The 11817-nt window shown below is 41.9% G+C and overlaps 1 long non-coding RNA gene across 1 annotated transcript; it reads right to left on the reverse strand.

The window, feature by feature from the left end:
* Positions 1–7154: 7154 nt before the first annotated feature.
* Positions 7155–7712, reverse strand: LOC123048335 (uncharacterized). The gene is made up of 2 exons (XR_006423269.1): positions 7495–7712; positions 7155–7407 (listed from the first exon to the last, which is right to left on the reverse strand). It is a non-coding gene; the product is annotated as an uncharacterized lncRNA (long non-coding RNA).
* Between the last annotated feature and the right edge of the window lie 4105 nt (positions 7713–11817).

Consider the following 11817-nt stretch of genomic DNA (forward strand, 5'->3'; position numbering starts at 1 on the left):
TTTTTGTTAGATGGTGCACAATAGGCTTCCCCAGAAGGCCAAAGATGATGGTAACATCGCTGTCACATTAGCTAAAACTAATTGCAAAACAAATTGGACCATCATCCTCATCTTCGATGTCCTCATCTTCATCTTGACTATTCTCATCTTCATCTTGGATGTCCTCATCTTCATCTTGGCTGTCGATGTCATCTTGGTCATTACGGCTGTCGATGTCATCTTGGTCATCTTCATCTCCATCCATTACTAGGGAAAACCTTATACACAGAATATTACAAGCAGCGCGGTCTAATATAAGGTGTTGCTGCTATTTAGCAGCAGCGCGTGTAGAAAAACCGCGCTACTGCTATACAAGTAGCAGCAGCGTGCCATGGACAAAACGCGCTACCATTAAAAATGCCACGACGTTGCCACCATATTAGGTATAGTAGTAGCACATGTTTTGCAGGCGCGCTACTGCTATTGAACTTAGCAGTAGCGCTTTATCATATCCCGCGCTACTGCTAAATTCAACTTTACCATCCCCAACCGGCCGCCCCCACTCTCCCTCTCCACTCTCACTCCCGCGCACCCCCCGTCGTCCGCCGCCCGGCCGTTCACCGACCACCGTCGTTGCCCGCCACCGCCGACGCTGCTCCTCCTCCTCCACTAAGGTAATCCCTCCTCCTACCTCCTCCTCCTCCTCCCTCCTCCCTACCGCGCCCCTCCCTCCACCTCCGGCCGCCCCCGCCTCCCTCCTCCTCCGGCCGCCCCATCCTCCATCCTCCCTCCTCCTCCGGCTGCCCCCTCCTCCCTCCTCCTCCTCCCCCTCCACTCCTCCTCCGGTCGCCCCCTCCTCCCTCCTCCCACCCCCTCCTCCCTCCATCTCTCCTAAACCCTAATTTTTTGTACTATTATTGTATAATGTAGTTTTTTTACTGTTTTTAGTAAGAAAATTAATTATTTTTATTTATAGTAAGTACTTAGTTGAACTAGTTGAATTAACAGAACTAGCTTATTTTTAGTAAGAAAATTTAGGTATATGAGATTTGATGATCTAATTAAAATTTGACTATATAACTAGTTTATTTTTAGTAAGAAAATTAATAGAACTAGTTTATTTTTAGTAAGTGCTTAGTTTAACTAGTTGAATTAATAGAACTAGTTGAATTTATGTCATTATCACTTTGTCATCAAAGAATGCTATATGAGATTTGATGATCTAATTAAAATTTTACTCGATGGAATATGCAGGCTTTGTAAAGTCGTGTCTCCTTGGAGTGATCGTCATCCAAGCTACCTCTAATTCCTCTACACCCGAGTCGGTGAGCTAAAAGTCCACCTCCTCCTTATCCACTCCTCGGTGTTGAATAAAGTAAAACTAGGGTATTTAGTTATGCTTCTTAACCAAATGAAGTGTTCGGGTTATAAGATATATTCATTTCTTTGTCAATATTGAACCATTGAAATGCAATGAGCAACAGTTTATGCTCATGTGCGAAGTGTTGATTCATTTCCGAGTGGCCTATGTTTTGCCGGAGTGTTGATTCATTTCCGTTCCGGCAAATTTCAGGCGATCGATATGTCCTATTTTAACAAAGGTCATGCCGGATTTTTCTGTGAATGTAAGCATGACTTGTGCTAGAATATGTAGGAAATATCAAGTGCCCCGGATTTGCTAGTAAGAAAATCAAACGACATTTCGAGTTTTCTTTAAGTCTGTCGGGGCTCCATACATGACAGTCAAAAAATCAGTGAGGAAGAGTCTCCACCATATATGAGAGAAGAAGAATGCCGACTGTCGTCGTGGGGGTTGCTTCTCCTTCTTCTCTTTGTGCTAGACCTTTGTTATGCACTAGGGGAAGAAGGAGTTGCGACCATCATCGACGGTCGAAAAATCGGTGAGGGAGTGTCCACCATATATGAGAGAAGAAGAATGCCGACTGTTGTCGTGGGGGTCGCTTCTCCTTCTTTTCCTTGTGCTAGATATTTGTAATGCACTAGGGAAAGGAGGAGTAGCGACCATCACCGACGGTCGCAATATCAGAGAGGGAGTGCCCACCATGTACGTGAGATGAGAGTTTAGGAAGGAGGGCTCGACAAACATAAAGCCAACCCGTTGCATTTTCAGTAATAGTGATCTGTGTGTTGAGTTTCTTGCTTGTTGCCTTAGATCGATTTTCATTTAATGTTTCAACTGTGAACATAGGAAATATCTGACGATGAAAGGGAATTCGTTATGTGCGAATACTGCGAAGACGAGCGTGGCCTGTGCGACAGGCCTCACCTAGTTGGTGGTAGGCGCTTCAGCATCGTGCTAGATGAGAACTTCGAATTTGATACAGTAAGTCATAACGACAAGTCTTTTTCCGTAATTAAGCATGAGTTCTGCTTCTTTTGCTTTAACTTATAATTTTAATTTTTTACTCTTCTACTAGCGTATCCCCTGCCATGCAAGAATTTATGTCTTGGATAAGATTGGTTTCAGTACTATGGAAAGTATGGAGGTAAAGAAAGTTAACTTGAGGACCGAGCATGGTTATACTTTTCCGTAAAAATATACAATGCAAACCCCTACACCTATTTTGAATGCAACAATTGGAGAGCACTATGCAAGACTTATGCATTTGAGCCTGATATGCTTATCACTTCGTCCGGAAGATGAAATTGAATGTAATATCGACATCTGGGTCGATGTGCAGACGCCTCCAGTTCTACCATTATGTGAGTTTCTCAACCATATTTATTAAGTAATTTATATTGTTTATTTAAAAATAGTTGACAACTAATTTCTATTGACAGCTTATTTTCATTCAAGCAAACCTGTCCGACGCTTGGTAGACAGCACCTACTACTGTCCCGGGGCTGAACTAAACAGCGAGGAGATAGGTCATTATGTTTCATGGCTTGAGGATCTTGATACTTTCAAGGCAGGTTATTTTCTTGCACTTCGAGATATTAGTACTCAAAACGTGCGACCACTAGTTTGCGTATTGAACTACGGTCACATCTATTTAGGAAAGATGGTAAGATTTTCACTATTTGTCCTCGGTGCATCTTTTGCATACATTATTTTTTAAGCTAAACTTCATTGCTAAGTATGTTACTACGATGTTCTTCAACAGGGACTCCCGTTGAGTGTTGTGCCTCGTTGGATCGAGCCTAAAGGTCGCATGAGAATGGTTAGCTTACAGCCAAGACATCCTACATTGCACATGAGTGCATTCAGGATTTCTCAAAGCGAGGAAGTCTTAATAGTCAAAGACTGGAGCAAAATTGTGAAGGATCGCAGAGAAGTACTAGGGGGCAGCAATCGGAAGCGCAACCCACAATTAGGAGACAGGTTCATCTGCATGCTCCAATATGATGAAGCAGGAGTGCTACACATGTTTTATGCTATTTTACCTAAGAGAAAGCAGCAGGAGTGATTAGCTAGGTAGAATGAGTTTGAAGATGATGATGTGCTACACTATGACTATGATGATTAAATAGCTAGTGTTGGTGGTAATGATTATGATGATTATTATTAGCTAGTGTTGGTGGTGATTAGATAGCTACTGTAGCTAGTGTTGGTGGTGATTAGCTAGTTAGGATGAGTTTGAAGATGATAATGTGCTACACTATGACTATGATGATTAAATAGCTAGTGTTGGTGGTAATGACTATGATGATGATTAAATAGCTTGTGTTGGCGGATTAGATTCAAGTGGAGGCAACATGTGGTGCACATCAAAAGTACTACTAATCCAAACTAGATCAAGTTTGCATTAGTAGTATAGTTTCGAGATGCACAACATGCTGCCTCCACATGAACCTAATCCACCTTCATTTCACACACTGTTATGGAAACAACACACGCTGCGGCTATGTGTCTTAGCAGTAGCGTGTGTTGCACGCGCTACTGCTAAGGAATAGCTGTAGCAATTTACTAGTAGCACGGTGACACGCGCTACTAGTAGGCTTTAAACCCGCGCTACTACTAGACTTTTCCCTAGTAGTGATCATCCTGGTCATCCTGGTCATAGTCATCATCATTGCTCTCGACATATAATGTCCTTAACGTGTTCACCTCTCCTTTTAAGGAAAAGGATATGAACTCTCCCTCTTTAAAATTGATCACTGCAATGTACTGCTCCCATCCATCACCGTATATGATGGTTTTATTCTTTCCTTTGCGCAGATCCAATTCATATTCGCGCTCCTCATCATCCTCAAAGTACAACATGTTACCATATGAATTGTTGATGTCCTCCCATATGTTCCATGGGACACACTATGAAGCCTTTAATAATCAACAATAAAGTCAGTAAAATAGTTAAACAAATGATTGGAATTCAATAAAAATTCAATTAAAGACCGTTACCACTGATTTTTGAAACCCCTTTCTCAAATATACCACGAACAGCACTGCAGTTTGAAGCCTGTCCGTACATGGATTTTGGTACACATTGCACATCTTACGCCTCATGGTCCCTAATAATCATTTTGAAGGAGTGATTAATTCCATGACCCGAATGAAACACAATCCTTTCAAATAAAGAAGCTAACACGGAAGAACACGAAAATTTGGCATGACCTTTGCTTAATATTGAATATATTGAGTACTAGAAATTTGATAAAACGAAAGTTAATCAACGTTTCACCAAAATGTTGGCCCTCATTTCAAATCTCTACTGATGGGGAGTGACTTGGCTTTTGTCATATTTAGAGTCTAACCGATCCTAAAGAACTTCAGACAAAATATTGCATTTTTGTCTATTATTAATTCATGGGGTTCCTACTTTTGATCCTAGGTCTATAAATTTCTCTATCAAATGAAGAAGGTAACATGGAAGAACACGAAAATATTATACCGGTGATGGCTTCGGTGGACGGTAGCGTTGGTTGGTCGAGGCGGATAGCGGCAGCGGCAGTCGAGGCGGACGACGGCAGTGGCGGTCTAGGAGGACGATGGCAGCGGCGGTCGAGGTGGATGACGGTGGCGGTCAGTGGCGAACGACGAGCAGATTCAGCGGCGGCGCGCACTACACCACGACACCACAATAACGACATGCATCTGTCTGTTCGTAACAATACCGACACACTAATTTTTGATGTTGTTCTCGTCTTTCGATGATCTGTCTGTCGGCAATGGATGACCGCTTTGCGGACATACTATGTGTCGGTATAAGTTTTTTGCTATTAGATTATGTGTCGCTGTTGCTTTGCGATAGAAAGAGTGTCGGCGTATGTTTGGGCCTAGCCAACTTATTTTGGGCCACACGGGAAGATCCTCCGGCGTCAGTGGCCAGCGAAAGAGTGGAGGCGAGCGATGAGCAGATCCTGCGGCGTCAGCGGCCGGCTAGCAGATCCAATGGCGGTGCGTGTCTGAGGGACGGCGACGGCGGCGGGCGAGGCGCACGATGGCGCAGAGGGGGAGAGAAACTGACAAAGTGAGTGGGAACCGAAAAATAGATGCACAACGGTTCGGCACCAAGCATCAATAGCTGTGGCCGACGTACAAGTGTGCCCGCCACCGCAAATATCATTAAAATTTGGATGGGATTGGTGCGGTTTGCTAATCTATAGTTGTGGTGGGCATTGTAAGCAACCCGCCACAACTAATGGAGTACCAGTGGCGGGCACCATGGAGTTGCTCGCCACTGCGTTGTTGAGCCGGAGGACTTATTTGGAAGGGTCTACCTGTGACGGGCCCAAACCAGTGCCCGCCACTGATCTGCCTTTAGCTATGGCGGGCTCTCCCTGTCACCCGTCACATATCTTTTTGGAAAATAACTGTGGCGGGTGCCCCACCTCGCCCGCCACTCGTTGGGGTTCACCTATAAGCTCTTTCCTAGTTGTGTTACCTAGATGTAATTGTTATTGTTCCTCCATAGTATCAATGTTTGGGTCAAAAGAATGTATAAGGTGATTGTCAAGTTCCTCGATACCACCTTCGATATGTCCGTCTTTAGGTGCGTCAGGCATGACATAATTTTTCTAATCTGGAACAATAGCTTCATTGAGATTTGGTGCCGGTGGTTTATTATGCACTCCTATGAACTGGGATCAACAATGCCCAGAGATAGTTTATCTTTGTTCCATGACCGTATATACTAGCAAAGCCCGCACGGCGGCACGCCGCGCCCATCTATATGGTGTCTCTATACAGATTTTATTTATTATTTACAGTAAGTTTTATTAGTTTAAGATAGGAGATTCATGTATGTAAAAATATGGATGTAGTAAGATAACCTGGAAAGAGGCATATTTGTTGCCATCATGCATGCTGCATGTGGATAAACAGAGAAAACATGTTGATAGATCTTTGATACGGCTCATTTATTCTTGCCGTGCGTGGCCCGTTGTACAAAGCAAATGCTATGTGATGATGCTGTTACAATAAGAAGCTGCCCGGATGATCATACTTTCAGTAGAGCACACATTTGTATTCTCGAATGGTCAGTACATGCATGCATTGTACATGTTGGCCCATCAAAATCATTACATTAGGATACTATATAACACACCAACCATCATCTATAGGCGTAGGATAACTTCTATATAACACACCAACCATAATCTATAGGCGTAGGATAACTTCTTTGTAAACTACATTTCTTGTCTCGGAAGCTGGACATCCACAATCATCCTCAATCAGGAACTTGAGACCACCACGCAAAGTAACACGCGACACTGGAACATACAATTGCCCGTGCGAAAACAAAGGCCCTCGTAAATACACGCACACCTTATGTAAGGTTTGTCCCTAGCTTTTATTGATTGTCATTGCATAGCACAATCTTATTGTAAATTGACACCATCGCACCGTGAATGGCCACTTAGACCCTGCTGGATTCAGAACTATACGTGGAACGCACACACGCTGTCCTTTATTAGAACCAGTTATAGTTTCTCCCTCTAAAACCCTGTCACCCATCCGGGTAATAATCAAACTTGTTCCATTGCATAAACCCAATGATTGATTAATATTTCTGAGAAGCATAACAGAAACACCAACCTGAGTGGTCGGACCACTAGACGCATCCGAAGAACCTCCTAAAAGAATATACGTACAACATGAACCAAGCAAAACATAAACGGTTTGTCTAATTCACATCTAGATGTTTTTTAAGGATGTCACGTCTAATCTCCCATAAATAACACAGCAACAAGGAATAAAAAAACCTGAGACAAAAAGAATAGACCACAAACATAGTGGATACTAATGCAATCCACGGGGGAAGCCCGGACCACAGACATGCACGCAGTCACATCAAACCTACACAGTTGCATGCATGCATGCACTCGCAGATCACCGAAGCATTTTCCTAAACAGATGTAGTCGCGTCAACTCACCGGCAACAAAATCAACATGACGCTTTTCTAAACAAATCTCTCAGCGCCGACGGCGCAATTCACCAGCCGACGAACTCTGAGCTGTAGCCCCTGCAGAAAACGACCAAATAAATACCTAATTATACATCGAATACGCAGGAGAGATTAACAAAAGGCCACCGGTTAAGCCAAATCTACCAGCAGGTGCGGAGCCAGCGGGATGACGACCACCATGCACTAACTGATCATCGGGTAGACGGCCACCAATAGCACCCTCCGCCATGGGTGCAGCACGACCTCGTCGACGACCAACAACAGCCCCACGGATTTCAGGAGGACGGCGAAGGCCGCTTCGGCCAGAACTCCCCGCGGACTGGGTGAAGACCACAACCTGAAACACGAGGGAAAACAATGGGGGGGATCACGTATTTATAAGGACCAGAGACGTGGAGAGAAACAACGGGAGAAGACCAGAACCAGCTATAATAGCGGCGTCCAGAAAACATGAACATAGCGGCGCCGCCAGAGAAAATTCTACAGGCGCGCACGTGGCAACCTCTGTGAAAAAAAATTAGCGACGTGCCGCTGCCATCGTAGGCCAACACAGGGAAAACCAAATGACGTGCAACCCAGCGCTATATCAGGAAACATCCAACAGATCAGCTTCAGAAGAAAAAAATGTGATAAAGCCTACCGATGGTGGCCACGTCCACAATACAGGGGCGGTTAGCGCCAGGCCCACCACATGCAACTCCACAGACGTAGTCAAATCGGACTCGCATGCACGCCGTAAGCCAAGCAGACTACAGACAGAATGTCGCAGATAGCAACTGAAATCGCTCTATGCACCCCCAGATCTCGTACCCTTCCATATCCCAAACAATAGCACGTGGCAGAACATGATTAACCAGTTTTAGGCTACAAAAGAACTCAAAAAAATCCACAAAAGTGAAACTGTTCTAGACCTAGAGATTCTAAGATTAGTCTTCCAGTTTTCAGTGTCCAGGTAGCCAATCAGTATGAGTTTGTGAGGGACACAAAGCGAGCTAAATCCAACATGATAACAAAAATATCTAGCATCAAATCCAGCAACATGTGCATGTTCGAAGAACAAATACATGTGTACACTAACACGTCTGTGTGATGGACTCGGAGATATTTACCCGTCTGTGAAGATCCAACCCAATCAACTGTAATTAAAAACAGGACTGATGCAAATCGACACATTCATGCACACACCCAACCCAGCCGCTTTGCTGGTCGTGCTGGTGCTCCACGCGTCATACACGTCACTCGCAGACTCGTAATCTCACCGGTTTTCTCTTCCCTGAGGTCGTGTCCATTGCAGCCTGGTCTTCCTCCTCTGAGATGTTTTTCGATCGATGATGTATATATGCGGCAGGTCTTGCCCTCTTTTTTCTAGTGCGCTCTTCTTTTTGTGCCTTGCACCTTAAGCACATATAAGTTGCTATGGTTTGATGTAAATAAGCAGTGTGAGACCATTAATTCCAAAAAAGTAAAAAAAAATCTCAGCACATGGAGCAATTTTTAAGTGGCCCATAATAGAAATTCAAATTCCAGTCCATATGACTTATGGAGTAGACGACGGCATATCCAGGCGAGCGATGAGGACGGACGAAAACGGACGAAATTACGGTGATAAGAAACGTTTACCCCTTTATTAGTAGGTACTAGAAAAAGGGTCCGTGCGTTGCAACAGGAGAAAAAATAATCATAATCCGCAATGTCGATGACCACATTTTGTCCACATCTCATCGCATGATTTGAAAATTTGTTCACATATGCAAGACAATGTTTCTTTTCTTTTTAATTTATTCACAAACTGAAGCAATGTTCACATTTTTAAAAAAATATCATGGTTGTAACAATACTTGGTAATTCAAAGAATTATTCTGAATTTAAAGAAACCTTTTTTTAAACATACTATAATATTCTGATCCATCGGGGCAGTTAATTCTTCAAAATTCACATGCATATATAGTCATAAAGACTCACAAGCATTACTGTTTAGTTTCATACCTTCGATCATTTGTGAACATCTTTACAAATTTGGGAACATTGTTAAAAATCATGAACAATTTTTACTATTAACATTCATTAATTAAAATTGTGAATAATTTTTTAATATTGCAAACGGTTTTTGAGCATTTTGTTTTGAATCGGCGAACAATTCTAGAATAGACGAACTTTTTCTTCGAAATTGGTGGCTTGTTTTTTAAATTCATGAACATTTTTTTGGAAAGCATGAACATTTTCTGACTTAGTAAACAGTTTATGATCCAATTAACTCTTTTTTAATTCGTGAACTGTTTTGTAAAATTTTAGGACATATTTTAAAATGTATGAACTTTTTTTAATTACCAAAAATTTTATTCAATTTCATTAATAATTTTTAATACACATAATGTTTCCAAAATCATGGACTTTTTAATTTTACGAACATTTTTTGTAAAATTGCAAACATTTTTGATTATGCAAACATTTTTTTTGAAAAATCCAGAGCATTTTTAAAATTCACAAACATTACATTTTTTCTTGCACATTGTACTTCAGATTTCTCCTTTTTTAAAAATCAATTTTTTGAAGTTCCAAATTATTTACAGTAGAAAAAAAAGGAACAGAAAATTAAAAATGAAAAATGAAACTTGAAAAACAGGCGCCCGCACATGGGCCAGCCTAAACGGGCGTGATGTGTCTGCTCCAGCACCCAGAGCGCAGTATACGATGTCCCTGTGCTTGGGCCGGCCAGACGGGGGTTTCCGTGCAAAACAATTTCTGTCACTTACTGGTGGTATTTGTGGGTAATATTTTGTAATTTTAGGGGCAATGTTAATGACGTACCACCAGAAGCAATAGCCCTTTTATTATTACTATTATTATTATTATAATATATATACATATATATATATATATATATTTATATATTTATATATATATACACTAGTGCAAATGCCCGTGCGTTGCAACGGGAGAAATAAAGTCTCGCACACCCCTAGCGAGTCATCAGTGTTCCAATTCTCCTCTTTGTCGTCGTTGTCGATGATAGTCACTTGCCCACCTATTACAACAAATGTGATCAGTCCTAAGGTGGTGATCTTGGTCATCACACTCACCATGCCGATTTCGCGAGCCCCTGCCTGCACCACCTTGTAATTCCTCATGCGTTGCAATCGTCACATACATATTCGTGTCGTTCAAAACCTATCATGTTATAACATGCCAGGCGATCCATTTTCTTATTGAGCGCGCGCACAACAATAATTATTAATGCAAATTAAATTACGGTGTGAGGACATCAATTTCTTGACTCAACATAAACCGAATAGACTTCATTGTCGCCGTTGTCCACCTTCTTCATTTTCTAACATGAAGTTGGGCATCTCTCCGGCAAAGAACTATGTCGTGTCGTTTCACCATGGCCATCGAACCATAGTTTAAAAAACCGAATAGGCAACCAAACCGGTGAGGCTACCTGTTAAGGTTCTCACCGGTTGGCCTTCATCTGTTCATTCGTGTCAAAAAGGGAAATATTGAAGTTATTAAGAAATTACCATAGATCGAATGAGTACACATAAAATTGGATGTAATCCATTTAAAAAACAGAAAGCGTTGGTGGCCTAGATGGTTGTTGGTTGTTTGGCGTTCACCGGCTCAAGGTTAACTGATGGATCCCAAGTTGATGCACTATCTTACGAATATTTTTCAGGTCATAAAAAATGGGCAAGGCGTAGGTTTCAGTTTTTTTCATTTGCACTTATTTGAGGGGGTCCAATTCAGGGTTTGGATGTGTTCTGTGTAAATAATAACTCATTACAAATTAGAGGTCCAACTAAATAAACATTACCAGGAGATTAAAAAGCTCCTCCATGAGACATGTCTTTTTTTGATGTATTAGCGTGTGCCCATGCATCTAATCTAATACATCTGCCCATGCACGCAGTGGCACAACGGAATCCTCTCTCACATCTGCCCATGCACCCATAGAGCACAACGGAAATCATTTGCTCTGTTAGCGAAATTATTATTTCCTCTTTAATTTCCCAGCGAATTTATTTCGTCTTTAATTTCTTCCCTTCATGCCTCGTCGTATGCCCGTGTGTTGCAACGGGCGAAAAAATTAACAAAACCTGCTTCATGTGCCATTACGCGCTACTCGTATCCAACTCTAATAAACCTTGAGATAAGGTTACCCTTGTCTATCTAAGATGGATATGAGCGTGTGTTGCCACGGGTTGCATTATCTTTTTTCTTTGGATCATGAAGTGCTGATGTGAAGAGGCCACCCCAACGTCCCTAATTGGCGAATATTTAAGCTCTACACTGCCATCAGATGGAAGAATAGTGATGCATGAAACTATCTTTTTGGGAGAAACATACAATGTAATTCATTTAAAGGATTTTCAAAAGATTTGAATTCAATGATTTTGATTATGTACGTTTTTTGTTTTTATTGAAGATTGTTTGATTTTGTAAGATTATATTTCATCCATAATGTTTTTT

This window comes from Triticum aestivum, chromosome 2D (assembly GCF_018294505.1).
Source record: "Triticum aestivum cultivar Chinese Spring chromosome 2D, IWGSC CS RefSeq v2.1, whole genome shotgun sequence".
Lineage (NCBI taxonomy): Eukaryota > Viridiplantae > Streptophyta > Magnoliopsida > Poales > Poaceae > Triticum > Triticum aestivum.